The following is a 26,645-nucleotide window of genomic DNA, read 5'->3' as shown; positions in this document are numbered from 1 at the left end:
GAATCGACTGTAACGCCGTTGGAAAACTAGAACGAGCTCATTAGTACTTGTATATGCAAAATGCCTCAAATCGTAGCAGCCACCGCAAGCCAGTCAAAATTGTGGGCCATTTGCAGCGTGTCCAAGTGCCGAGCCACCAGACCACACGCACATGCGGACCATTGCCAAGCAGGCAGATGTTGTGCATAGTCGTCCTTGTTCTGCTTTGCATGTTGGCCGCCTGTAATCTCGAAATCCCATTCTAATTAACCAAATGAATTCACACTTATGGTAAGCAGTGCTGCCAACTGCATACGTCCTTAAACATAGTCGCACTCGGAAGCACAGACTTTCCGCAATTATGCGTCGCCAAGCTGCATTTAAAGTCCTCCCAGACTCGATATCTTGCATATCCTGCATTATGCCAGCTTTTTCATTGCCTGCTTTTAAGCGCAAAGGTCAGTAGGCAGCAGCCAAAAAGGAAAAATTCAATTTATTACCCTAAATATTAACGCGCATGCAATAATGCAGCCCATTCTTGAATCCGCCTACTCATTTATTATCGTATTAAAATTTCTCTCTGTTTCCTCTCGGCTCCCTCTGCTGTTCACATCCTGCTATTGGCGCAGGCGTTGCGGAAATAACAAATTTCTTGCTCGGAAATTAATATTTCCATTTTATAGAAAAACTTTAGATGCCGCTCCGCCCCGAATTGCAACCTGCTCCAACATACCAGCTCTCCACCAGCTCTAGTCCACATTTTATGCATGTTTGTGTGGGTGTCTAAGTGTGTGTATGTGTTGCTGGGCGAAGTGTGTATGCATGTCCGACTTGTCCGTCGAGGGTCATTCTGTTGAGTGCGGGCTTTTGGCTCTGTTCGGGCTGGCCGGGTCTGAGCGCTCATTTGCTTCCAGCGTTGAACGCGCTGTGCACATAATTTTTATGAAATCATAATCTTGAGAAAATAATGAGAATTCTTGGAAAAGCGTGCCAAGAACTTGCATAAATTTGTTGTTTGTTGGACAGCAAAAAAAAAAAAAGAAAATGAACGCCCAAGATGTGTATATAGATTCAAGACAAGACATAAGCTAAATTTTGTAAAAAACATGCTGCCAAGCTAGAATGCATTGGTACATATATTTGTTGGTATGTATGTTGGCATTGTCATTATATTATGAGAAAATGTGCTTTTTTTCTTCAGTGCAAGACAAAAAATATATCATTTGAATAACATAAAAACTTCAATATTGGTAAAAAAAAAAGTATTGTTACTGAATAAAAATTAGTCAAACGTGTCAAATCGACGCTATTCCACTGGGGGTGCCATCTTCTAAATTTCCTTGGAATACACACATTAGTTCAAAACAAATTCTTTTAGTGTAGCTTACGCTTGAACAAATCTTGAGGAGCTAATGATTCTACGAAGATATACTCAAAGTCACCCTTGCCTTATTTAGCATAAAAGCAATGCAAGATACACACCTGGCAGTTTTTTTTTCAAAAATGCGTGGCGTTCATATGTATGTTATTATTTCTCAAAGAATAAGTTAGTTAATTCAGCGTCATAACAAATAGTCATAAAATACAAATGTTTTTAGCTTGATAGAATAATAAATGCCAAACAAAACAAGTAGAGAAGCTAAACTCGGGTATCCCGACTTTGAAATACTCTGTACATATGTGTAGAATAATTATGCATGTATGTGTATGTTTGTGTGTGTCTGTGTATGTCTCGTGTACCTGAGCAAAGCAGTAACAACAAAAACAGCTGCGGGCACTACTTGGTCTTATGTACATATATGGCTATAACTTCCTGTTAAATCGGCCTATCATGATGAAACTTGGCATTTTGACTTATAATAACTGGAGGTAATAAATGGAGGTATTGGCTAAGTTTGAGTTTGAAATTCCAAGAATTACGGGAGCTACGATTTGAAAGGGAGAGGGAGGAGGGGGGAAATTTCAAAATACACTTTTTTGCGTATTCATATAAAGCATCTTGGACTATAATTTGGTGTCCCTAGGTCTTATCGTCTCCGAGATATAGGCGATTATACGAATGGAAAATCGGGAAAAGTGGAAACTTGCACAGCGTACACACATAAGGCATCTTTGTGCAAAATTTGTTGTCTCTAGCTCTTATAGTATCTGAGATCCAGGTGCTCATACGGACAGACTGACAGACAGACAGACGGACAGCTAGATCAACTCGTCTCGTCATGCTGATCAAGAATATATATACTTTGTGAGGTCTGCCACGCCTCCTTCTGCCTGTTACATTTTCAGCTCCCGCAAACCTTATCTACTCTTGTACATTTTATGTAAATTAAATTTATGTAAATTAAATTTTCTCCAAAGATTGAGGTACATTACTGGTTATACCCTTTAACTCTGCACAAATTTGTGTAAATGTTTACGTTGGGTCGTCAATTCTTCACGATCATTCTTTACAGCAAACAATGGTGCTTGGAAAATTATGTATATAAACTAAAAAACTGTTAAAAACTTTATATGGCACATCCAACTGATCGTTTAATTTAAGCCTTAGCTGGTGCTCCCTTTTATGAAAGGTTAAATAAAAAGTAGCTCGTATGCTATACATAAAAAATAAATTGAAAAAAAAAAAACCAAAATGCGAAATCAAAGCTCATATGGTAGTGTTTGGGAGACACAACAACGTCAACAGCAATTGAAAACTTCCGGCAATCGTTGTAGCAACACAGAAAGGCACACTCACAATGTGTGTGTGTGTGCACGACTACGAACCAATTCCAATTGTATGGCCAACTGCAAAAAGTGAAGGTGGGTGGCAAACAAAATTGAAAGGCTGCAAGGCTCAGAGTACTGTGGCTAACCAGATCAGTTCGGCGTGCAGAACCAGTAGTCTCAGCCTCGTGACGTTTTAACTGTGGACATGTGACCAAAGGCCCAGAGGTGTGGGCTTCTGGATGTGTGGTTCGTAGATTGCATTTTAAATTGCTTCCTTGGCACGTGTTTCATTTAACAGTGAAAATCGACATTGTGTGTGATGGGCATACACACACACACGAACTCATGCACACACTCACACACTCGCACAAAGAGGCAAACAAAAGCAATCATTTACTACAATGCGATAGACCCAACCAAAATATAAAAAATATGGGAAAAGACACCCAAAACTGTGTCGCCAACTTGTAGCCACATGCGTGAATTTTAAGCCGCTTCGTAATGTAGACGATTTTATGACTACGCACACACACTCTCGCATACGCACACACATACACATATGCAGCAGCAAAAAGGACATCGGCGACGACGGCAAAGACGAAGTGAAGCAGAAGGCAATTATTTTTATTTACTGCTAGACGCTCACTATGGCGCCAGCGTTATTATTGTTGTTGTCACAAACGCCGCCGTCTCCACCGTCTCCACATCCAACGTCACCACATAAGCCGCATCATTGTCAGCTAGGCCAGCAAGCAACCCTGAACCATAGTCTTGCCCCTCCTCCCGCTCATGCATAAGCAAATTACACCCACACTCTTAGCGAGTTAATTTTTCACTTGCTTAACGAGCGGAAGTTACCATTTTGCACTGATTTGAAAATATGTCGCTGTTTGTTCGCTGCGAGCGTCGCTGCCACCACCACTAATGCACGGAAAGAAATAAATGTCAAGTACAATTCAATTAGACATATTCTTTTTGACAAGATGAATTTCAGCAAGCACAAAAAAAAGTGAGAGACAGCAACAGGAACAGGAAAGTAGTTGGTATAAAAAATCTAAACTGAAAGCTAATTGCAAAATTAATAAAACGAATAAGAAAAGTAAGTAATTGAGAAAAATTAACAGAAAACTGCAGCTTATACATATTAATGGATTCCTTGGCAAACTAATCAAAGGGTATAGCTAATCTTAAAAATAAGTACAAGTAAATACTTGTGTTTGCCTTTTCAAATGCTCACAGTTTACTAATGGTGGCCTTGCAATATTATTTTCTGATTTCTTTAGTAACTTTGCCTTTACTTAACATTCTTTAAACATTCTAAAATAATTGTATATACTCCTAAATATATTCAAAAACCTAATTACTTTTATTTGTATATGTTTGATATTATTTGATGTTTGTTATTCCATTATTTGTTTTTCTTTAATTTAAATGCTTATGGAATGACCTACACAGTTGAACATAACAATGATTGTTTTTTTAAAACATGATGTTTATTTTTTGCATGTGTAGCATTGGCATTATAGCAAGCACCACCCACTCATTCAATTGGCAATACCCGCATTCATATGCGTATGTGTGTTTATTTTTACTGTGATTGTTTGTTTGTCTATGGCTATATGGGTGTGTGAATGTGTGGATGTGTGTATGTGTGTGCTTGCCAAATGAATGAATTGCTGCTCGCATGTTATGGCAAATATGCCAATTACCAGCGCGCGACATTTTGTCTCAGCCATTGACATGTGCGCATTTCATTGTTTAAGGGTCGTTCGTTCAGTAGCCCGACGTTTCTGTGTGTGCATACTTGCCTGTATGTGTGTGTACTCGTATGTGGAATGTTCACTGTTCTACGCTTATGCTCATCAAAATGATCAACTAAAATTGTCATTTTAAAATACAACAATAATATAAAATAAAAACAACAAGATTCGCGTTTTACAAATTTTATGCGAGCATAAAAATAAAGTGCCAGTCTGAGAGCATGCCACGTTTTTCGCAGCCACCAAGCAATTGTTTCTGTGTTCCATATATGTACCATATACGGATGTATGTACTTGTATATGTTTGCGTTCAAGAATTCATGTGTGTCAGGCTGTGTACGCAAACTATTTATGCTGTGCATGCACAATTTATTTTTATTTATATTTTACACTTTGCAAATTAAAATAGGGAAAATAATTTAAAAAAAGGGTAAACAATTGGTTTTAAAAAATTGGGTATTTATTTAAAGGTTTGAATTCTTTATTTTGTTAAGTATTTTTTATTTTTTTGTCTGTCTTTACAAAATCGCTTGCTTTTGAACACCAAAGGGCACATCCTGCATAGAGATAATTGATTTATGCCTCTCCGGGACTATGCTCATACATGTTTGTACAAGTATGCTTTAAATCTAAACAATTTAGGAGTCATGCATTCATCGCATCATAAGACTCATTGCTTTCATTGTTAGCATTGATAATTCAATTATCGATTTTTGTTGCCAAACTATTTAATGAACTTAAGTTTTAGGATTACGAGTATGACCCATGCAGCACAGTGAAACCTCAGGCAGTTGACAATCAGGTGAGCTGTAGCAAGTTTTGCATAAATTAATGTTGCGGTTGTCGGACTTTAAATGCAACAATCAATTGTTGCAGCCGACACACCTTCTTACACACGCACACACACACACACCAAATATACACATACACACACACGTACAAGCGGTCAGTTAATTTACACACACAGCAAGCAACACGTGCGGCTATAGAGCTGCATATCAATGTTATACTCGTATGGATAAATGTGGCAAATGTATTTGTGTACAAGTATATGTGCCTACATGCGTGTGATACCCCGGTAGTGTTACAAATTGATAAGTGTACCCTGGACACTAGTTAGCTCCAGTTGAATATACTGCTAATACACAGAAAATACTTATCACAAACGTCTCAGTTTGGAACCTCAAATATTTTAGTGTCTAATGAAAAGTGTCAAGAGTACATTCCGTTGGAGCCGATTAAATTTTAAATGGTTGTGTGTCAGAAACATCCCTCAAATCATTCAGAGGGAAATCTAATTTTGTAAATTTCAGGAGTGAAATAAAACAACTTAATTGAACATTTTAAGATAAAGATTCAATATTTTTATTAAATGGCAGCAGCTTTGGCAATTAAAGAAATTTGTACTGACCCCGTACTGATAACTGCAGGGTATAGCCGTAGTTTGCAAATGTTCAGGGATACGCGAGCATGTATGTATGTATATGTGCTAGTGTATGCATGTATATGCTTATATGTATATCTCGGCCGGGCCACGCAACGCTTGAGCGCCTCGGCTTGAGCCCAGAGCCACCAGAGCTGATTTATGTGCGCTACGTGTGCAGCTGTGATCGAATTTCCAATCATGTTTAAACACACACACAAATACACAGAGACGATGGGACAGACAATGAGGGAGAGAGGGAACAAGTGAAGTAGACAAAAGACATGGAGTTGCGATAGACACGCCGACGACTCGGTGGCTGACCATTGATGCTCTGCGTGCTGTCCATTTGTGTTTGAAGCTTTGATACAAGCTTCAACAACAACGACAACAACAACAATTGTGGAAGCAACGGCATTAACAACAACAAAAGTACGCACCCCCAGACAATGGCACCAACAATACAAATGAACATGAATTGCATTGAACAGGTGCGCACATGACTTCATTTTCTCAGCTGCCTGATGCTCTCCTCTAGCTCTTGTACTTGTTGTAACATTTCCCTGTTGTTTATTGTTGATATATGACTGCGCATGTGTGTGTGTGTGTATGTGTGTGTGTTTATGTGTATGGGGTTTTCGGTAGCCCAACCTATCAGCTTGCCAAACATTTAGCATATGTTTGTTGTTGTTGTTCTCGCTCGTATTTATGTTTTCTTTGGCAAATTGTGCGTGCCATGCATTTGGTAGCGGGCTTTTGGCCATCATCACTCCGTGCAAATTGAAAACACATACCCAAAGCAACAACAACAACAATACCAGAAACAGCAGCAGCCACAGCAACAGTCGCAGTTAAACGAACAAGTTTTTTGTGCAAACTCATTTACAACATTTGCACAAAATGCTTTTGTTTTTTTTTCTTTTCTTCTTCTTCTTCTTATTGCCAACACTTTCCGATTTCGGCTGTCACGGCAACAGTTTCCCTTTTTTGGCTTGTACCGATCTTGCGCGTAAGCATTTACGGCTAAATTGAAAATTAACCAAGTTCGCGAAAGTTTGGTGAGCCTCGACCTTTCGACTTGCTTATGTGCTAGCACTTACCCCCAAACCAACTCTGGTTGTTGGTTCTTGTTTTTTTTTGTTATCTTTCTCCCATACTTGTTAGTATGTATGTTATGTGTGTGTGTGTGTGTACGTAATTTGTTTTATTGCCACTTCCTGCACGGCTTGGTTGCTGCTCTCAACGGACCTTTTAATGTCACTTGCAATTTTTAGCTTTCCACATTTCGTTGTTGTTCTTGTTGTTGCACAGCTGTTGGCATTTGTCTCACTTGTTATTTTCATTTCTAGACTTTTCAGTAGCTGTTGCTGAAAAATGTTAAATGTTTTCACGGCAGTTAATTTTTTCAAGGGTTTCGGGTCCAAACGAAGCGTTAAATGCCTTGAGGTGTGAAAGTGTTTTAAGCACACGCCCAAAAGTATGTTAATTTTTAGTCCCTTATGGAATGGTCACAGGAGACATTTCCACCCTACTGCCTAGTCTCAAATACTTTGCATACCATAATTAATTGCTCTCTCGTCACTTTCAAACTTTTTCTGCTTAGAACTTGTCGGTATTGGCGACCGTGTGTATATTTTTGAAAGCATTTTTCATATCATTTGTGAAAGTTGCTACATATTTTTCAAAAACTGTATGAACATAAACTACCACAGAAAAAGTAAAATTTATTTAGTAAAATTAAAAAGAATACAAACAAAACTGCATACTCGGATGTTCGAAATTTGTGGTGGAGCTTGAATTATTTGGGTTTTAATATTTATTCACCTTTTCAAATGAATAGATTGTGTTATAAATTTTTTCCGATCGATTTAAAATTTGGGGACTATAATCTACGTAACTAAATCTACAACTATGCGTTCAAAAGGATTTTCAAAATATGCATTTTACAAAAGCAGGCAGAACAAACAATACAAAATATCAAACAGTTGGGGACAACTAAGCATACATACACACACACACACACACACACACACACACACACACACACACATACAAGCAGCTGTTCGTGTAGTTGCGTGCAAACGATTGAAATAGCCAAAGCCAAATGTGAGACACTAATGTGTGAATGTACACACATACATATGTACACATCTATGTACACATAAAAAAAAACATCTATGTACATGTACACATCTACTATATGTATATATGTATGTTCATTCGTCTTGCACTGACAGAGCAAGAAATGTTAATTATATAAAAAATTATTTAACATTTTAAAAGTAATTTTTTCTTTGTTAGAAGCATCCGACACAAGCCCATCTCTAGCATCTCAGCTGATCGCATATTTACAGCGACTTACCGTTTTAGTGTTAGCTAAAAACGCTACAAATGTATTCTGAACAAATCTAAGAGTCATTTGCCGTTAAGCCTATTTTGTGAGTGTATTCATGCGATTTACAAAAGCAGAAACACATCTTTTACATTCACAACAATCATATTTGGAATTGAAGACACAAATTAGTGTTGAATTAAAAAATTTAATACATACTTATATATGTATGTATGTATATAGGCGGATAACGCCTGAATGAAAAATGTAAATGTATGTACATATCAGCGTTGCCGAACGGGCCAATTTTGGTGGGACGTCCCGATTTTTAAATCAAAATTAAATGTCCCGCGTTGGACTTTTCGGGGATAACTCGACCGTGCGTACAACGTGCTGAGGAAGCACACAGTTCAGTCAGGACTGACAGTCCGCCCGGTGCGTAACGAAGATATGTACATATGTATGTACGTATAACCATACATAGTACTTATTGTACTATATTTACTATGTGGAAAATGAACTCTTTAAAAAAACTTTAGAGAGCGTCGAAAGAAGAATATCATATAGTAAATAAACTTATAATTATAAGCACATTTTATTTAGCCCAGCAAAGACGGGCAAGACCTTCTAGTAATATATATACTTTGTGGGGTCTGCCACGCCTCCTTCTGTGTGTTACATACATTCGCACAAAACTAATATAGCCTTTTAGCCTTTGGCTATAAAAATCCCTTTTCTCTCAAATGAAAATCTGGCAAGTCAGCTATTTACACTTTCCACAACGAAAATTAAAAAAACATTTCACATCAATATCAAGTCTACATATGATGAGACACAATTTCTCAAGAGACGACCCCGAAATTGTGACTTTTACAATATTTTTATACCCCGATCCCAAAAAGTATTTTAGGATTATGCAATGTATATAAAAGGCAAGAGGAAGCATCATCACAGATCTATAAAGTCCTATCTTCCCGTCCGAAATGACTGAACCTACTTTGACGTAATACTTGCACACAAAACGAACTGCATTTTCAAGCTCTCTCTTCTTTGCTGCTTGGGTTCAGGGTATTTCCTGGTCGGGATTGCTTGACTCTAACATTTTTACTGTCTTTGAAATTTCAAGGAAATATTTTACAAATCCTCAAAAGGAAACTCCCACTTCTCTCTGATACAAATAAATTATAAAAGCCAAAATGTTGCCTATAAAGTTCATGTTATGCACATTGGGCCGCCAATGGGTTAAGCCAGGCTACTCATGTCTTCTAATACAGACATTAAAATTCCAATTATAAAGTAGCATAATTATTAATGAGAAAAATCAGCTTCCTAAAAACAAACCCAAAGATCATAATGCAGAGTGAGTAGGAAATGTGTTTTCCATTTTGTGTTGTCTACATTTCCACTTTTCAACCTGTTTTTCTGCGCTCAGCACAAAAATCCTTTGATGCAAAAAGCGTGCTCGAGTTTTTCTGGTATATATGTAGCTACAAAATAAAATTAGTGTCAAAATGTTTTTGCTTTGGCATCAACTGAGTTTTCATGCTTTTTTAGACACGCCGTCAGCTTCACCTGGGCCTTGATGCCCTTGCAGCGTTTAGCATTGTGAGAGGATGAGCGATAAAATGTGCAAAGACACACAGCAGCAACAAGGACAACAACAACATGAACAACAAAAAAAGGCCGTTTCATTCATCGTTATTTTCGGCTTAAAGCAAAAATAAGAGCTGACACGAAACCCACGCCCATTTGGCAGCCCATCCTTTGTCTAACCGCTTTTTCTGCCTTTCTGGTGAGTGAAATGAAATTTTTTGTGACACGCTTCACAAATCCTTGTCGTCCAATTGTCGTCATCGTCATCCTTGTCGTCATCGTCGTCATCGTCTACCTTAACTCTAAGGTCCGTGTACTTGTATTGTTTTTGCTTTCCTCATTTCCCTCCCCTTGCCTTCCGTTACATACAAAAAGTTGCAACTTTCAAGTTGAAAGACACAACCGAAGACAGAGACAAAGACAAAGCGATTTGTTTTACCATTTCGCATCCTTCGTCTGCCCAAGCTGAATACTTCAGCTCTTGTCTTTGGCAGGTGTTGTCAACATCTTTGTGTGTCTGTCTGTCTGACTGTCAAGTGCTTTGCAGTGCTGTCAATGTAACTGTAAACAAGTGAAAGGCGTTGCCCTGCCGCCTGTTGCATGGTTTATAAAACTTGCAGCATCTGTCTTTAATATGGCTAAATTATGAACCAAAAGCGTCTTTTGTGGCATTTATGTAATTCAATTGCTTAAATACCACAATTTCCGGTCACTATCAGATTGCTTATGGTCAACACGCATTCCCATTATGCAAATTCAGCTCAGTTTGTGTATGTGCATATGTGTGTGTGTGTGTGCAATTTGTGTTGTAAATAAACATAACGTGTTAGCCACAATTTAAATATGGCTTATGTGTCTGTGTCATTGCACTTAACTAGAGCAACATGGCGTATGCGCATTAGGCAAAAAATTGCATAATAAAGCGACCGCAAGCACAAACAAATAGCACACAAGCACACCCACAGACACTCACACAGACACTGACTCAGTCACACAAAAGTGTTTATATGCCAGCTGAAAGTAAAACATAAAACGACAATTTAAGATGCTCTCTTGATGCCGCCTCTAAGCTTTTCAAAATGCCCGCGCATTCAATGCGTCAGACGTGACTTGCACTTCTTGTTCAATCTTCTGCTTCTGTATGCGTCCCGCTCCTCAACTTTTTCTATTCCATTTTATTTTTCATCGCTCCTTTTTGTTTTGTCTGTCTATGTCGAGAGTTCAATTCGTGTTTTTATTCCAGTTCGTGCGACAAGTAAATAAATATATGCAAATCACGTTGGTATTTTGCCATAGACGAAAAATTTTGAGCACACACTCTCTCTGTTCCCTTTCCTCTTTCATCTCTAATGTTTGCTGCTGCTGATTTTTTTCTTGCCCTTTTTGGCCATCGATTTTGTATGCCATGTAGTAGTAGTAGTAGTAGTAGTAGTAGTAGGTACCTAAAACAATTTCGGCTATATTTTTAACGGCAAACGTAGGCCTAGACACATGCTTTAAATGGCAGCTCTTGCCACAGGCGTAGAGTTTGCAACTTTCAGTCACTCTGCATGCAACTAGTTGCAGTTTGTTGTCGCGTCACGTACGAGTCTTTTTGTCCACATTGCGCATAAAAGTGTGCTACACCTCTGGGCTGCCTGGTGCCGACTGCCGATACAGTGGAGATTAGTCAGAGGAAACGTGTAAAAGCCTGGGAATGAGTCAATCGGTCTAATGAGGAGAATCTAAATTGTCTAATATAAGTTTTATTATACTATCAACCTATTTATTTCTTTTAGTTTTTTTATACCCTGTACCCGTAGGGTAAAAAGGGTATATTAGGTTTGTGCAAAGTATGTAACATGCAGAAGGTAGCATCTCCGACCCCATAAAGTATATATATTCTGAATCAGCATGACGAGAGAAATCGAACTAGACATGTGCGACCGTCCGTCCGTCTGTCCATCTGGATGAACGCAGGGATCTCAGAAACTATAAAAGCTAGAATAACCAAAGTTGGCATCCAGATTCTCCTATGTCCGAGAAAGGACGGGTTTTTTCTTATTTTTTAGAATTTTCCCCCGCTACAAAATTTCAAAATGTCAATAGCGTCCACATTTTAAATGCTACCTAAACCAAACTTTGCACACATAATATATATAATTATTTACTGTTGTATAAAATTTTATTCAATTATAAGAAAAGTTATTAGCGAAACAACTGAACTAAGATTTGGTAGTCACATTAGGTTAGTGATTATATATCCGAATACCAAGTTTCATTATGATAGAATGATCGGAAAGAAAGTTATAGCCATATAACCAGGCCCAATGCACACATACATACATATGTACGAGTACACAAACACGCATAGGCACGATTTTGATGTAAATGGCTAATAAGTTGTTTTTTATAATTTTTTATGAACTATTTCGACCACACGTTTGGATTTGTTGAAGTTTTTTCATTGATCATATGCATAAATTATAATGCCTCGTGCATTATTTAATCAAAAATTTAATGTTTTGGCATAATAAATAAAATGTAAATTCGAATAAAATGCTATACGCTAGTATCTTATATTTATTTACCAAAAACTTTTTCTAAATTGTATGCATTTCAATTACATAATAGCATAGTAGAATAGGGGTCCTCAAACTCTTTAGACTCGCCAAAACAAAAAGCCTTATTTTTCTCTTCTCAAATAAGTATAACCTGTATCACAGAAAATATTAATATTAAAACAAGAGAGAACGCTACAGTCGAGCAAGCCCGACAATGTAATACCCTGTACCCAGGTAAACTTCCGTCACTGAGTTATATGCGCCCATAGCAGCAGCAAAAAGAGGAAGAAGAAGAGCGAACTTGTTGCTGCAGTTTGGGGGGGTTGTACCGGCGAGAATTTGTTTTGCTAATAACTTTTCTTAGAACTGACCGAATTGAATAAATTTTTGAACAACAGTAGACAATTATATATAAATTATGTGTGCAAGTTTGGTTTAGGTAGCATTTGAAATGTGGACGCTATTGACGAAATTCTGTAGCGGGGGAAGGGGGGGAAAATTAAAAAAAAAAAAATAAACTCGTCCTTACTCGGACCTAGGATAATCTGGATGCCAACTTTGGTTATTCTAGCTTTTATAGTTTCTGAGATCCTCGCGTTCATCCAGACGGACAGACGGACGGACAGACGGACAGACGGACGGACATGTCTAGATCGATTTCTCTCGTCATGCTGATCAAGAATATATATACTTTATGGGGTCGGAGATGCTTCCTTCTGTATGTTACATACTTTGCACAAACCTAATATACCCTTTTTACCCTACGGGTACAGGGTATAAAAAATGTAATCCATTATTGCGACATAATTTTGATGCAGCATATCGATACTACAAAAGCTATAATTGCCTAGGTTAGTGTGAAATTTAAAACAATTTTTATTTTATTTTACGAAAAAATTAAGTAACTTCTCTTAAGAAACCTATTCTAAGTCGAAAATTTAATTAAAATAATAAACTCCAATGAAGAATTCATCTCTAGTAATGTTCACTGTTAAGTCACAAATTTGCACGCGAAAAGTTTACTGAGTGTTCGTGTGTTTTGTGTGTGTGTGTGCATTTCATTTGATGCTTGATTTTTATTTGGTCGTTTTCTTGATTTGTTACGTAATATCAATAACTCACGCGCAGCTGACACATGTAATAATTCAATCGTGCGGACAACCATTAAACAAGATTGATGAGCTCTTTAAAGCGCAGCTGTCTGTGTGTGTGTATGTGTCTGTGTGGATCCATGTGTATGTGTGTATGTATAAGTATAAGTGGCTGCACAGACCCCTAGACGCCAATTCATATCTTATAAAGACTTGCAAAGACTTGAGCATGAATGTCTGCGATTATGTCTGAGTGCGGGTTTAAAGTTTGCTTGAAAAATGATTGCTTGCCAACAATTAAAAGGCCATGGCCAAATAGGAGACGCAAAAGTATAAGTAGAAGAAAAAGAAGAAATTTTTGCTATCTTGCTTATTTATAGGCCACACTTCAATGCGATAAGCATTTGTATACCATGTTGTTTGATTGATGAACTGCCTGCCTGGCATGTCAGTCATTGCTCAAATATTTTATATACCCACGCATTTTATAGCCACCGCAGATTAGTTGAGATTGCTCGCCACAGCTACAGCCAGAGCTACAGCTACAGCCACATCCACAGCCAAGGCTCCGACAGACAAAGACAGGCTACAAATTCCTCAGCTGTTAAAAAGCTGACATCGTCACCTTTTCTTCACTTCAACTGTTGTCATTTTTTTTCCTTTTTGTGTTTTGTGCCGCATAAATATTTACGGCTGACATTCCAGTTACGCAGACAAGCAAGCAAACAAGCTGGCAAAGCAAACCAAGGCACAAACAATTTCGTCAAGTGCCAAAGGTTGGGGGAGGGGCAGGGCCAGGGGCAAGGCAAGCAGACGGCAACAGGCGGCCGCCAAAACGTGAAAGTGGCAACTGTTTGAGTAGCTAAATTGAAATATCCAAGGCATTGTTGTGGCATGTTTCAGGTGAAAATTCATTATGAAAGGTGTAACAATGGCAGGCACAGTAGATAATAAAAGGATCTCACTGCCCACCAATCTCTTCTTCAACACCATTTTAGCGAGTGGCGCATAAATGTCGCGCACAGCAATGCCGAACATGGAAAAGCTTCGCTTACTGCTGCGAAGACAACGGCCCATAGTCGCACGCTTTCCCTTGTTTATTGTCATCATAATTATAAAAAGGTTTTTATAGCCCACAACATACAAAGCCAAAATGCTGCCAACAGACAGGGGGCAACAGCAAAAGGGATAAACGATGGGTGAGCGAGCTGTTTAGCAGCTCGACCGAACAGGTGAGCCCCGAGACTTTGTCATTCGTTTGGTTTTTATTGTTGGTGTGCCTTAGGGCCCAGAGGCTTAAGCCACTGATGCCACCATCATCAGTATCATGACCTTGGGTCGACAAAAGGATTAAAAGCGGATTATCTTAATATGTTGACAAGATGCTGATAAAAAATGTGGAATTTTGTGTGTGGGTTTGCTAGTGTTTGAGTGCCAACGAGTCTTTTTGTTTGTGCGCATAAAAATGTAAATGCCAAAGTCAAAAGTAAGCCAAAATTTATATATAACTTTTAACTCTCAACGAAGCCAAAATTCCCTTTTATAACCAGATAATGAAAAATGTTGAGCAAGGCTTATAATTTAATTTATTAATAAATGTTAGAGTCATGTAAGTAGCTATTAATGTAGCTTGCAAACTAAATTAAAGTTATAATTTTATTTATTAAGTAAACAAATTTTCCGAAACAGAAAGTTATTTGGCATAAATGTATTCATGGAATTAATAAGTTCCGAATTGCACAAGAATATTATTTAGTTACATAATTTTTTGATGCAATTAAATGTTGAGTTCCTAATTCTACTTAAACGAATACAAAAACAAGAAAGGAATGCTAAAGTCGAGCAGGCTCAACTCTTAAATACCCTGTACCACCCCACAAAAAAAGAAGAATAGTTCAAAATTCTAAGAACAACGGGATTTATAGAAAATCGTTAATAGGGGGGGAGTGGGGGGGTGCATCGGAAAAAATGAACAAACTTTCTCGGGCTCAGGAGAATCTGTATACCAAGTTTGGTTATTCTAGCTCGTATACTTTCTGAGATCCTTGCGTTCATACAGACAGACAGACGGACATGGCTATATAGGCTCGGCTTGTCATGTTGATCAAGAATATATATACTTTGTGGGGTCTACCAAGCCTCCTTCAGTGTGTTCCATGTGCACTCGCACAAAACTAATATATTAATAAAAATAAATTGTAATAACGTAACCAACTTGACATGAAAAAGGCAATACCCATCGCCGATAATAATACAAAAGAAGGAAACACGAGCTCTGAAAGTAACTTCCCTTTGAAATGGTACACAAAATTTTTTTTTTTTTTTTGTTTTGTTAGACTGGCTATTGAAGCGGCAAGGCAAATGAAAACTTAATGATGCAGTGTTGAACATTTTTAATAAAGCGCTCGAGGCTTATTGTCCAGGCAATGAAGGCAAAGCAAAAACAAAAGCAATGCGCAAGTCTAATTGACTTTTTGTAGCCAAAGAAGAAGAATATAAAAATATATTTATGTACTAGTGTGAATATAGCATGCAAAAAAAAATATGAAAAAATTGCCATAAAATTAAATAGCTGCAAGCGCAAATCTCACGCTTGCCAAAGGAGCGAAGAAAGAGGGGGGATGTGACTACATCGAGCAGAAAACACTTCGTGCATGACTTAAAGTGCCGCAAGGCCACACAGTTGTTGTTGTTGTTGCTGTTGTACTGGTATTTGTTGTTGCTTAATTTGAGGGAAATGTTGACAAGGTAAACAAACATAAAACAATAAAAAACAAACAAACAAAGTAGCCGCTAAATTATTTTAGTTCTTTTTTGCCATGTATATATGTATATAATTTTAAAATTTTATGTTTAAACAATTAAAATGCTTTAACATCTAAAACACAGAACAGTTGCAACAACACAAAATAGAAAGAACAAAGAAAAAACGCTGACTGTAAGCAAATAACCGACACAATAAAGTCATAAACCACACAGATGAACATGAACTGATAAATTTGTGCACATTTTGCCATCTTTTTTTTTTATATATGTACACATATATACTATACATTATTTGTTTTTGTTATTTTTGTTGTGACGGCAGCAAGCAAGTGACATCATTGGAGCTGTAAAACCAAGTGATGCACATGATTGACAACGCAGTGAGGCGGTCAGGCCAGCCAACCCAACCAGCTAACCAATCAGCCAGTCAGTCAGTCAGTCAGTTTCATGCAATGCGCGACACAAACACACATACACTCAAAGACATTTAAAACATTTAAGTCATTCAAGCAAGTTAGACAAACAGAGACACGCAGAGAACCAGCCATTTAGAGAGGGTGGAACAAGTTTTGCAACAAAACAAAGACAAACAAATAGCTAAACAGTCAAACGAATTGAAATAAATGCGTTGTAGCAATGTGGATAGATAGATGAATGCAAGAATACCATCCCCGACCTCTTCCCACCCTAACCCGCTCATGGTCCAGAGAAAGAGAAAGCGACTGTTATGGGGTAAGTGCAGAATGCGAGACAAACGATAACCATCAATGCAAGAGCCATGAAAGCGTGCATATGAGAGCGTGAGTGCGAGTGTTTGTGGCATTTAGCTGCCATGGCGCCACGTCTGAGAAACTACAGACAACGACTGCAGACTACGAGCTGCGACTGTTAGCTGCAACTCATATCCTCATCACTTCGTCCCCATCGCTGTCGTCTGCATTTTGCCCAAATGTAAATCACTTAATTTAGAGCTGGGCGTTGCGCCCAATTTAGGTCAAAATGTGGTAGTGAGTGTGTGTATGTGTGAGTGTGAGTGTGCTATGTCTCTGTCAAAGTCGCGCCTCAAAGCTAAAGATTTTCAATTAAAACAACTTGGCATAGTCGGCATGAGCGAGCAGTTACTGAGCAGTTAGCTAACTATCTATCTCGCTTACCCGTTGCAACATTGCAACTGTAATTATGAACTTTAATCGAAAAAGTTTTTACAACTCATTGCTCATTCGTATGCGCACATATACACACACACCCACAAAAACACATACACAGATAGACAGATAGACAGCTGTCTATCTTTGGCATTGGGGCGCCGAAAATGGCTTTCTACACATCAACAACGCGGAGCCAAAAACAAAAATAATTCACAAACAAAAAGCAGATGAAAAAGGTAGCTTCTAAAAATACAATAATATATACATATGAGTATATGTATGTATATATGTATGTACATATGTATGCATATATAGTATGTATACACTGTTGGTCAGAGATCCAAAAAAAAAATTGAAAAGGGTCATACACACAGAGAAATTATAAATTCCAATTAAATTGAACAGTGAAATTACGCAGAAAGTATATCAGTCCAATCAATGCTTTTCCCGATTCTTAAGATCTGAATTTAATAAAATGAAAATATTGAGCTACTACCAAGCATTTCTGTCAGCTGTTTAAAAACTAACAGTGTTCGGATAACATTGCAACTGCATTTACAGATCAGCCGCTACAATGAGAGTTCTGCCAAGAGAGTTCTGCCAAATTGCATTATGTTAGCGAGAGCACGAGAACGCTGTGGACGCTGCCAATTAGCATTATGTTATTTACATTAACTCACCAAAAAAAATTTAAACATATATTTATATTTTATAATATAAATTTAGTTCATATATGTCTATTGACTTATCGAACTTTTCAAATGAAATTTTCGGTCATTTTTTAATGAGTTCCACATAGTTATACCACTTTGAATATTTGTCTCTTCACGAACAGTGCAAAGATCCACAACATATAGCAAATGCAACGAGCACACTTACATAAAGCACTTTTATTTGTTGTTGCTCTGAAACGAAAGCACAACGGAAGCAATAACAACAACCAAACAGAGCGCGGTCATTCAATAGGGTTTTCCCCTTCGCTCTCTGATGATGGGTGGATTTCGGAATGCCTACGATGCTCGGCACTACTATTTGGCCATTTGAGCAAACATAGGGAAGCCACTAACATTATTGCCGCCCGCAGCCTGGCGTTCAGTTGGTCAGCCCAATATGTTGGCGCCTTTGGGTAGTCTGGCCGAAGCGAGATACCAAAAAATAAAAACAAAAAAATTTAGAAATAAACCGAGTGCAACCAAATACAAAAGCGCACTGAAAAAAATGCAATCCAATATACACACAATCCCACACGTGCACGACGCATACTCATTCACAGGAGGCAAGGAAAATTGCACTGAAAATCGCGCGCGCGTAACAAATAAAATTCCGCAATTTCGTTGCCATTGATGCCTAACACCCGGCCAGACCAACAACCCAACAACAAAGGCCAAAAATAGGAACAACAGACAAACAATGCGATTGTCAGGTCATTGGAGCACATACACACGCACACACAGTCGCCCACACTTGCACACCCCGATTGGGCTCGTGAACATGTCAATCAAAAGTTGCATACGAAATCAAGCGATGCTTGCCGCTCCCTCCCAGTTCAGCTCTCGGGATGTATTCCACTTGTCGACATCTTCACACCTTGCTTACGTCACCCGAGTTTTGTTTAAAAGATCCGAACTGAACTAAACTTTGAGCATAGCTGCAGCTTAAATTGAGAAATTCAGAACGCGAAACTTTGCGTCTTTTATCAAAACTTAGGCGCCAGGTAATAGCAATAGTAGCCTCAATAGACGCTGAATACCATTCTGGCATCGTAGCGTCCTGACATCTTGGCAGCCATCATCTGTGGCTTATGGGTGGGCAGACCGTTGGCGTTGACGTTAACGTTGGCTGGGGCTGTGGCAGCGCAACATTTATCTGCATTTTATTTCGATAATAAATTGAAACTTGCTTGCAAAGTTTTGGGGCATGTTAAGCTGGTTAGCGTGACGTGCGGCATGCGGCAAGCGGCAAGCGGCGCACTCGCTTCGTGTCAAGCAAGTGCGAAGTGGCGCTCCACACAGCGCTGCTGTAAATGTGATAAGCACATTTGGCCACTTGACGTTGATTTTTGGCACATCAGCACAAATTTTTAGAGGCAATGGGCTTGGGCTGAATTTAATGGAGATAATATTGGACACTGATATACACTGATAAAAAAATTTAAAGCCATCTAATATGAACCAATTACATAGCACAACAGTATTAAATAGGAAAAGAAAGCCTTCTCAATCATTCCTCGACTTACAATATCATGGTTTGAGGTCAACACTGCAGGGCTGGCCTGAATAAAAACATAAATATGATATTAATTGGCGTGATTGTCCTGTCATGATTCTTAAGTCTAATGACGTTGAATAGCTTGGTGTACAACTTGACAGAAGACTCACGTGGCATTAAAAAAATACCCCATACTAATCTTCAAATGTACAGTATTGGCCAGTGCAGTACACCCATCTCTAAAAGTGGAATATAAAGTCATATTGCCTAACGCCACTAGAAAGCAAGTCGAATCCAGCATGGTGGTCTCAACAAGACCAATCTAAAATCCGCCGAAGTTTTACTGCAGTTACCTTCTACAATAAGCTTAACATTCCAATAGTACAAATAGTACAAACCAAATGCTCATCTGAGCCTACTAGCCCAATCAGTCACTCCGCATTCAACACATGTTCCAACGAATAGATACAATATATAAAATTAATATTTCAAATAAATGGTATGAACAGTGAATGTGAATGTCAGGTTATCAGAATATTGTTCCAACAAATAGATAAAAATAAATAATATTAATATTTTAAAAAAGTCGTACTATAAACAAAATGGTATTATTTCGCATCTATATACATAGATTTTTTCAAAAAAAAAAAATAAATAAATAAATAAAACTGAGCCAAAATATTAAAAATGCATTGTTGTTTTTCTTCCCTTACTTCGAGCGTAAGCTTAATATTAGGAGACTGAGTATTTACAGATTTTAATAAACGACAGAAAGTATCTCGCCTAAAAATATGTAATATTTACAACATTCAGTTTTTTTTGGACATAATAAGGCACAAATACGAATGGCACGATATAGATGCCAGATTGTACCTTTAAGCATCAGTTTGGTTTTCACTTTATTTGGTAGGACAAGCAGAAAATTAGTTAAGAACAGACTGCTCCATACTACAAACTACTACATTCTATCTATCTGAATTATCATGAGACGAACTGCTCAGAATATATTTTTTAGCTTAGTCGAATCTTTTTTCTTAGTATAGCCTTTGTAATTTTTATGAAAGTGTACTATACAAGCCATAGCTTGCCTTTACATGTTCAGCTGCACCTAATGGATGACATTTGCTAGAGCAAGTGCTCTGAATTGCGCATACGCAGGGTTGTGCAAGAGGCCCAGAGCAAAAACTTCAACTACGGCGATTACAACAAACACATATATAGTAGTGCGGTTTATCTTTGAAGGCCCATCAGTTACTGGTGGTGGCTATTGCTATTGTTGTTGGTGGCTGGTAAACTGGGAAAACGTGCTACCTTTGCTTAATTACATTTTGTCGAGCAATTAAATGCTCAATAATTGTTTTTTGCCTCGCTTTAATCGCAGTTATTCAAAGGGCCCACTCGCCGGCAGCGCATCAAGCTGGGTAGCTGTGGCTCAACATTCTCGCCTGCCGTTCATTGCACGATGATGGTGGTGGTGCCGGTGCCGGTGGCGGTGGCGGTGGTGGTGACGGTGGCAATGACGATGGCGATGGCGATTGCGTTGGCTGCTCTGCACATTGTCTGTCTGCGCTGCCTGGTGTGCTATCATTTGCGCTTTTCAGCTGCAAAAGGTGCGTCCTCGTCCTTGTCGTCCTTGTGTTTCTGCGCTGGAATTTCTTCTGCCTCTGTGTGTGTGAGTGTGAGTGTGTGTGCAGGCGTCCAACTTTCGTCCGTCTGTCTGTCTCGATTATTTATGGCACCGTAATAATGATCAAACATTTGTCTTCTTGTTGCTGCTCTCAACTCTTACTTATTGCTGTTGTGGTTGTTGCTTTGTATTTTTCAACATTTAACCGTAACACGCTTAATTTTCGGCTGCGACTTCGACTGTGGCGAACGTAGCGTATGAGTAATGCCCCAAAGTTTGATTAAACTTAATTAAAGAGTGTGTGTGCAGCAATTTGCAGTCGAAAGTTTTCCTCCTCTTTTTTATTATACAAGTATTTCTTACTTTTTTCATTCGCGCGCCTTTTGTGTAACAAAATATGCTTGAACACATTCAAGTAATTTAGCGAACTTGAAGCCGGCGGTAAGCGCTGCGACCGACACGTATTCGAGGGCTGTCCAACCTTGACACCATGCCTCGCAAATTGACTACAGTAATAAGCACGACAAAGTTATAATACTTTGGAGTAAATATTGGCAAATAAAGACTGATTAATAAGTCCAAGATCTACTTTTAAATAGTATATACAATGTCTGAACTAAGTTTGCCAATATTCTTTGAGATCACTTAAAGGATGATCAAGATTGTAATCATATATAATAATGGTATTTATCGAAATACAAATTTTCCTATTATCCAAACAAGTATTCAAAATGTAAGTTTACAAAAAATTCATTATCAGACATCCCTCGCAAACACATATACTATATGTACGAGTTGACTCATACTGACTCATATACACATTTACTCCTGGAGCTGCAAGGACATGTGCCTGTGTTTGTTGCCTCTTGTTCACATCATGTTCGGCCAACGCCTGCTGCTCATGGTTGTTGTTCATTCTTTTGTCCGCTGCAATGTGAAATCAATATAGCAAAGCCAACAGCTTACAAGTTGATGATGCAGCAACGGCATTCTGATGAGCATCGCATCACAGCAGCCGATGGCGAGGCTGTGGCTGCGACATTCGCCGTCCTTTGCTTGCCGCACGTATGCACCGCACAATGCAGGCACACGCAAACGAGAAGCCACAGGAGACCGCCAAACTGACGCCGTTATAAAAATGCAAGGGAAACCAATAGAGACTGAAAGAGGGAAGGTGGGAGAGGAAATAATGTGGGGAGCAACATATGCGATGTAGTTTGCAAGTCAATAATTCATTAAACCATTTTCATATAGATCTTTTTGCTTTAATTTTTAACTTCGCTATTTGCTCAACAATTTCTCACAGACCTCTTATCCGAGGCATGTATCGCAAAACTTTTGCAATTGCACAACAAAAATTCGTTCGTACTTCTTTAGACAGCATTTTAAGCTCGCCTGCAGTTTGGCGTCTCTTTGCCGATTCTCTGGCTCCTAAGAGCTCTACCCAACCGCACGCTGCAATTTCCCATAAGAAATTTGCAAACATTCAAGGCAATTAAAACTGTCAGTTAGCATGGAACAGAGAAAGACTATGCCATGCATTCGTATAGAGAAAACCCTAATTAAATAAAATACCAAATCAAATTCATTTCACACTTCTAGCACTAACCATATAATTAATAGTAACTGACTTTAAGAGTTGAGACAAAAACATAAATTTACAAGTGAAACCATTTTTTATAGGACTGCATTGAAGCAAGTCCTATATCGTACTTGGAATTTGTTCTATTTTTTGTACCCTACACTCGAAGGGTAAATAAATATGTAATACATATGAGAAAGCGTTACAGAGCCCCCGTTCCCGACAAATTTTGACCCAGGGAACAGGGATTTTATTTTCAAAAGGAAATCTGTTTGAAACCAATGCCTCATTCCTTCATATAGTTGCCAGAGGACCGATAGGTCAAAAAATTGCTCTAAAAAGGTATCATCACTAGAATCGGTACTTAAGAGTTTTGTAGGGTACCACGTGGTATTTACATTGTCTTTAGTTCAAGAATTGTGGGAGAAACAAGTTTTAACCTATACACTGCCTTTGAGTCGTTATTATTTTATAGCATTTATATATTCCTCCTCTGATATACCGCTTATAATAACACAAACAACCAAGCCAACTATACAATGATGGAATGCAATTTTTGAATATTTTATTTCTTATTCCATATATATATTGGAAAGTATATTCAAAGAGGAAACACACATATAATTTTTCAGGTTGATATTGTCATAATAGGCATGAGTAAGACTTTAATCCTTCATTGGTAAGTTTGGAAATTATTCACTAACCGCAAATTACCTTCAACATTATTCCTTCCCTATTCAAATGAGCTTAAGTGTTGTATGAGGGGTAGAGACGTGCAAACTAGCTGTTGTCCGTTGATAACCCATGGCAAAACGCCAACAGTCAGCCAGCCTGTTTGGCTAGCAGCCTGCCAGCATTCTACACAGAACTCAACAGTCAAGAGGGAGTCAGCTGGTGTTGTTGCTTCGTGGCTAGTGGACACGCAAAAGTTTTTAGCCCACATTAGTTGCGGGGGCTGAGGCTGAGGCTGGGGCTGGTTGTGTGTTTTAGTTACGGTTTTGTTGAAACATTTCGCTATATGGTCAGATCGGCGATTCGCATTTTTCGGCCACACAAACAACAACAAAAAAGCGCCGACGACAAGTACTAGCAGCAACAACAATGGCGCGGGTGATGGCAGAAAGAGGAGGCACGCAGCTGAAAGGATGGCACAAATTAAGTGCATACTTCCTTTGCATATTTAAATGCCCCTATATACTTCCGCTCCCAGTTCTGTGGCATGTGTGAGTGTGAACAAACAGTTTTTGGGTCGCCGTTTGTTTGCTTGTTGGATATAGCCACACCAGCCATTCTGCCAACTTTCAACTACCAACATCCAACTGCCAAATATGGGTTCGCACTGCCATTGTTGTTTGATTTTTCCATTCTTGTTTATGTTGGTCGAACTTCAGCTATAATTTAAACTTTAATTTGTCCACTTAGTGCTGCCTAGTGTGCCGTTTAGTTGGTATACATGCGGGCTGTGATTTCTTTTATATTTTGAAAAATAAAAAATTGAATTTATAAACTAAATGAACTCTACTTTTATCTTGCAGTTCAGCTATGAATCCTATTGTTTAAGGTGATAAGTGATTGGCATTCGAAAGTGTGGACAAATATTTTGTGCGCAATTAAGATTTATTTGTTTCCATTTCAATTTATGTAAAGACAATTGTAAAACTGAGCACTATTAAATGGCTTACAAATTGCATATACAAATACATATTTACTAAAGAACTTGCTTTAAAAATAGTTCAAAAAATAACACATATCCAAGGTAAAAGATTTCTGACATAGTTACTTAATCCAACCAAAGAAGCCTTGAAGACAAAACATACTACGAGCTGTTTTTATTATTAATAACAAACAAGAGAGAACGCTACAGTCGTGCAAGCCCGACAGTGTAATACGCTGTACCCAGGTAAACTTCCGTCACTGAGTTATATGCGCCCATAGCAGCACCAAAAAGAGGAAGAAGAAGAGCGAACTTGTTGCTGCAGTTTGGGGGGGTTGTACTGGCGAGAATTTGTTTCGCTAATAACTTTTCTTAGAATTGACCGAATTGGATACAATTTTAAACAACAGTAGATAATAAAAAAATAATAAATTATGTGTGCAAAGTTTGGTTTAGGTAGCATTTGAAATGTGGACGCTATTGATGAAATTCTGTAGCGGGGGAAATAAAAATAAACTCGTCCTTTCTCGGACCTAGGGGAATCTGGGCGCCAACTTTGGTTATTCTAGCTTTTATAGTTTCTGAGATCCTTGCGTTCATCCAGACGGACAGACGGACGGACGGACATGTCTAGATCGATTTCTCTCGTCATGCTGATTCAGAATATATATACTTTATGGGGTCGGAGATGCTTCCTTCTGCATGTTACATACTTTGCACAAACCTAATATACCCTTTTTACCCTACGGGTACAGGGTATAAATATGTGTTTGCAATGAACCTGCTCCACAACAGTCGACATAGAAGACGTCGATGGAAACATCCAACCATTTTTCAATAATTGCCGCAACTGCTCATGAGCCATTTTATAACAATTATGTTTGTAACTTAAATCAATCATTTTTAAATGGCCCTCCATTTAAATACCAGTGTACTAGGCATCATAGGGCTACCAAGAAATTCCATTTCCAGTTCAGGCAGAAATGAGGTATTGATGCTCCAAACGATTTTAATACAATTTGAGGCCCTCTAACCACTATTCTAGGCAGAGTGCCAGCTGCAAGCCGCTTAGCACAAACGTCGGTCTGTTTTTCTCACAGCCCCAGCTGCCAATGGTCGTGCATGTATGAACCTGTGTGTGTGTATGTTTGTGCGTGTGGTTCAAGCAACTTGGCAATGGTAGCAACTAAAACTTCAACATTGTTTCCGTGGTTACTCAATTACTGGAAAATTGAAAATCTATTAGTTATTACGCAAGCACAGGATGCAGCCACGTACATATACGAACGCATCCTTTACGCACACACACATACAAACTCGTTAGTGCAATGCCAAGTTCAGGCCTGGCCACAAAAAACCACGAACCGGCATCATCATCACGCTCATGCTGTTGGAGCATCATCGCCATTACCATCGTTTCGTTGCATATTTTTAATTACAAACGCGCGCCAATTTGCGGCGTTGCATATTTCCTTATTTTTGTTTTTATTTTTTTAATACCATATGCATATGAACCTGAGATATACAAGTATAGTATATATGGGATGGCTGCATGAACGCATCGAAGAGCCGCTTGGAGGCATTCGCAGTAATTTGATTGAATGATGCCCTCAAACAGTTGCAATCTGAATGAATGAATGGTTTCTTTCGTTGGGGTTAAATGTTCTTTGGCAGTTCAGTGTTTTTACAAAGACTTAATGGTCCAATGGAGCATTCACTCCGAAGGCATTTTAAACAATTTGTATACCCACTGCTCGTGATCTTCAGCTCAAAATTCCAAACTCCAATAATAAGTCCGTACATAGCCTGTTGAAAAGAAAATGTGAATTTGGAATTTTTTTGGAAAAGTATCTATTTGTTCATCGATATCCATTTTGTCCCCTTTAAAGTAATCTCCCTCAGATGTAATGCACTTCTGAAATGCGTTTTTCGGTATAGCCATCTGCTCGTTATTCGATTCTGACTTTATCTCATCAATTGTAGCAAAACGCTTTCCTTTCATAGGTCTCTTCAGTTTTGGGAATAGCAAAAAGTCGCAGAGAGCCAAATCTGGTGAATACGTCATGATTACGGTGTTGTTTTTGGGCGTGAGCTGGTGCATTATCATGATGCAGAATCCATGACTTCTTTTTCCAAAATTCCGAACGTTTGAGCCGTATTCCTTCACGCAAACGTTACATACCTTCCTTGCAGAATTCCTTATTAAACGTACGTCCTGTTGGCAAGAACT

Source organism: Scaptodrosophila lebanonensis, unplaced genomic scaffold (assembly GCF_003285725.1).
Source record: "Scaptodrosophila lebanonensis strain 11010-0011.00,11010-0021.00 unplaced genomic scaffold, SlebRS2 tig00000024-arrow-pilon, whole genome shotgun sequence".
Classification (NCBI taxonomy): domain Eukaryota; kingdom Metazoa; phylum Arthropoda; class Insecta; order Diptera; family Drosophilidae; genus Scaptodrosophila; species Scaptodrosophila lebanonensis.
Note: the sequence above shows the minus strand (reverse complement) of the source record.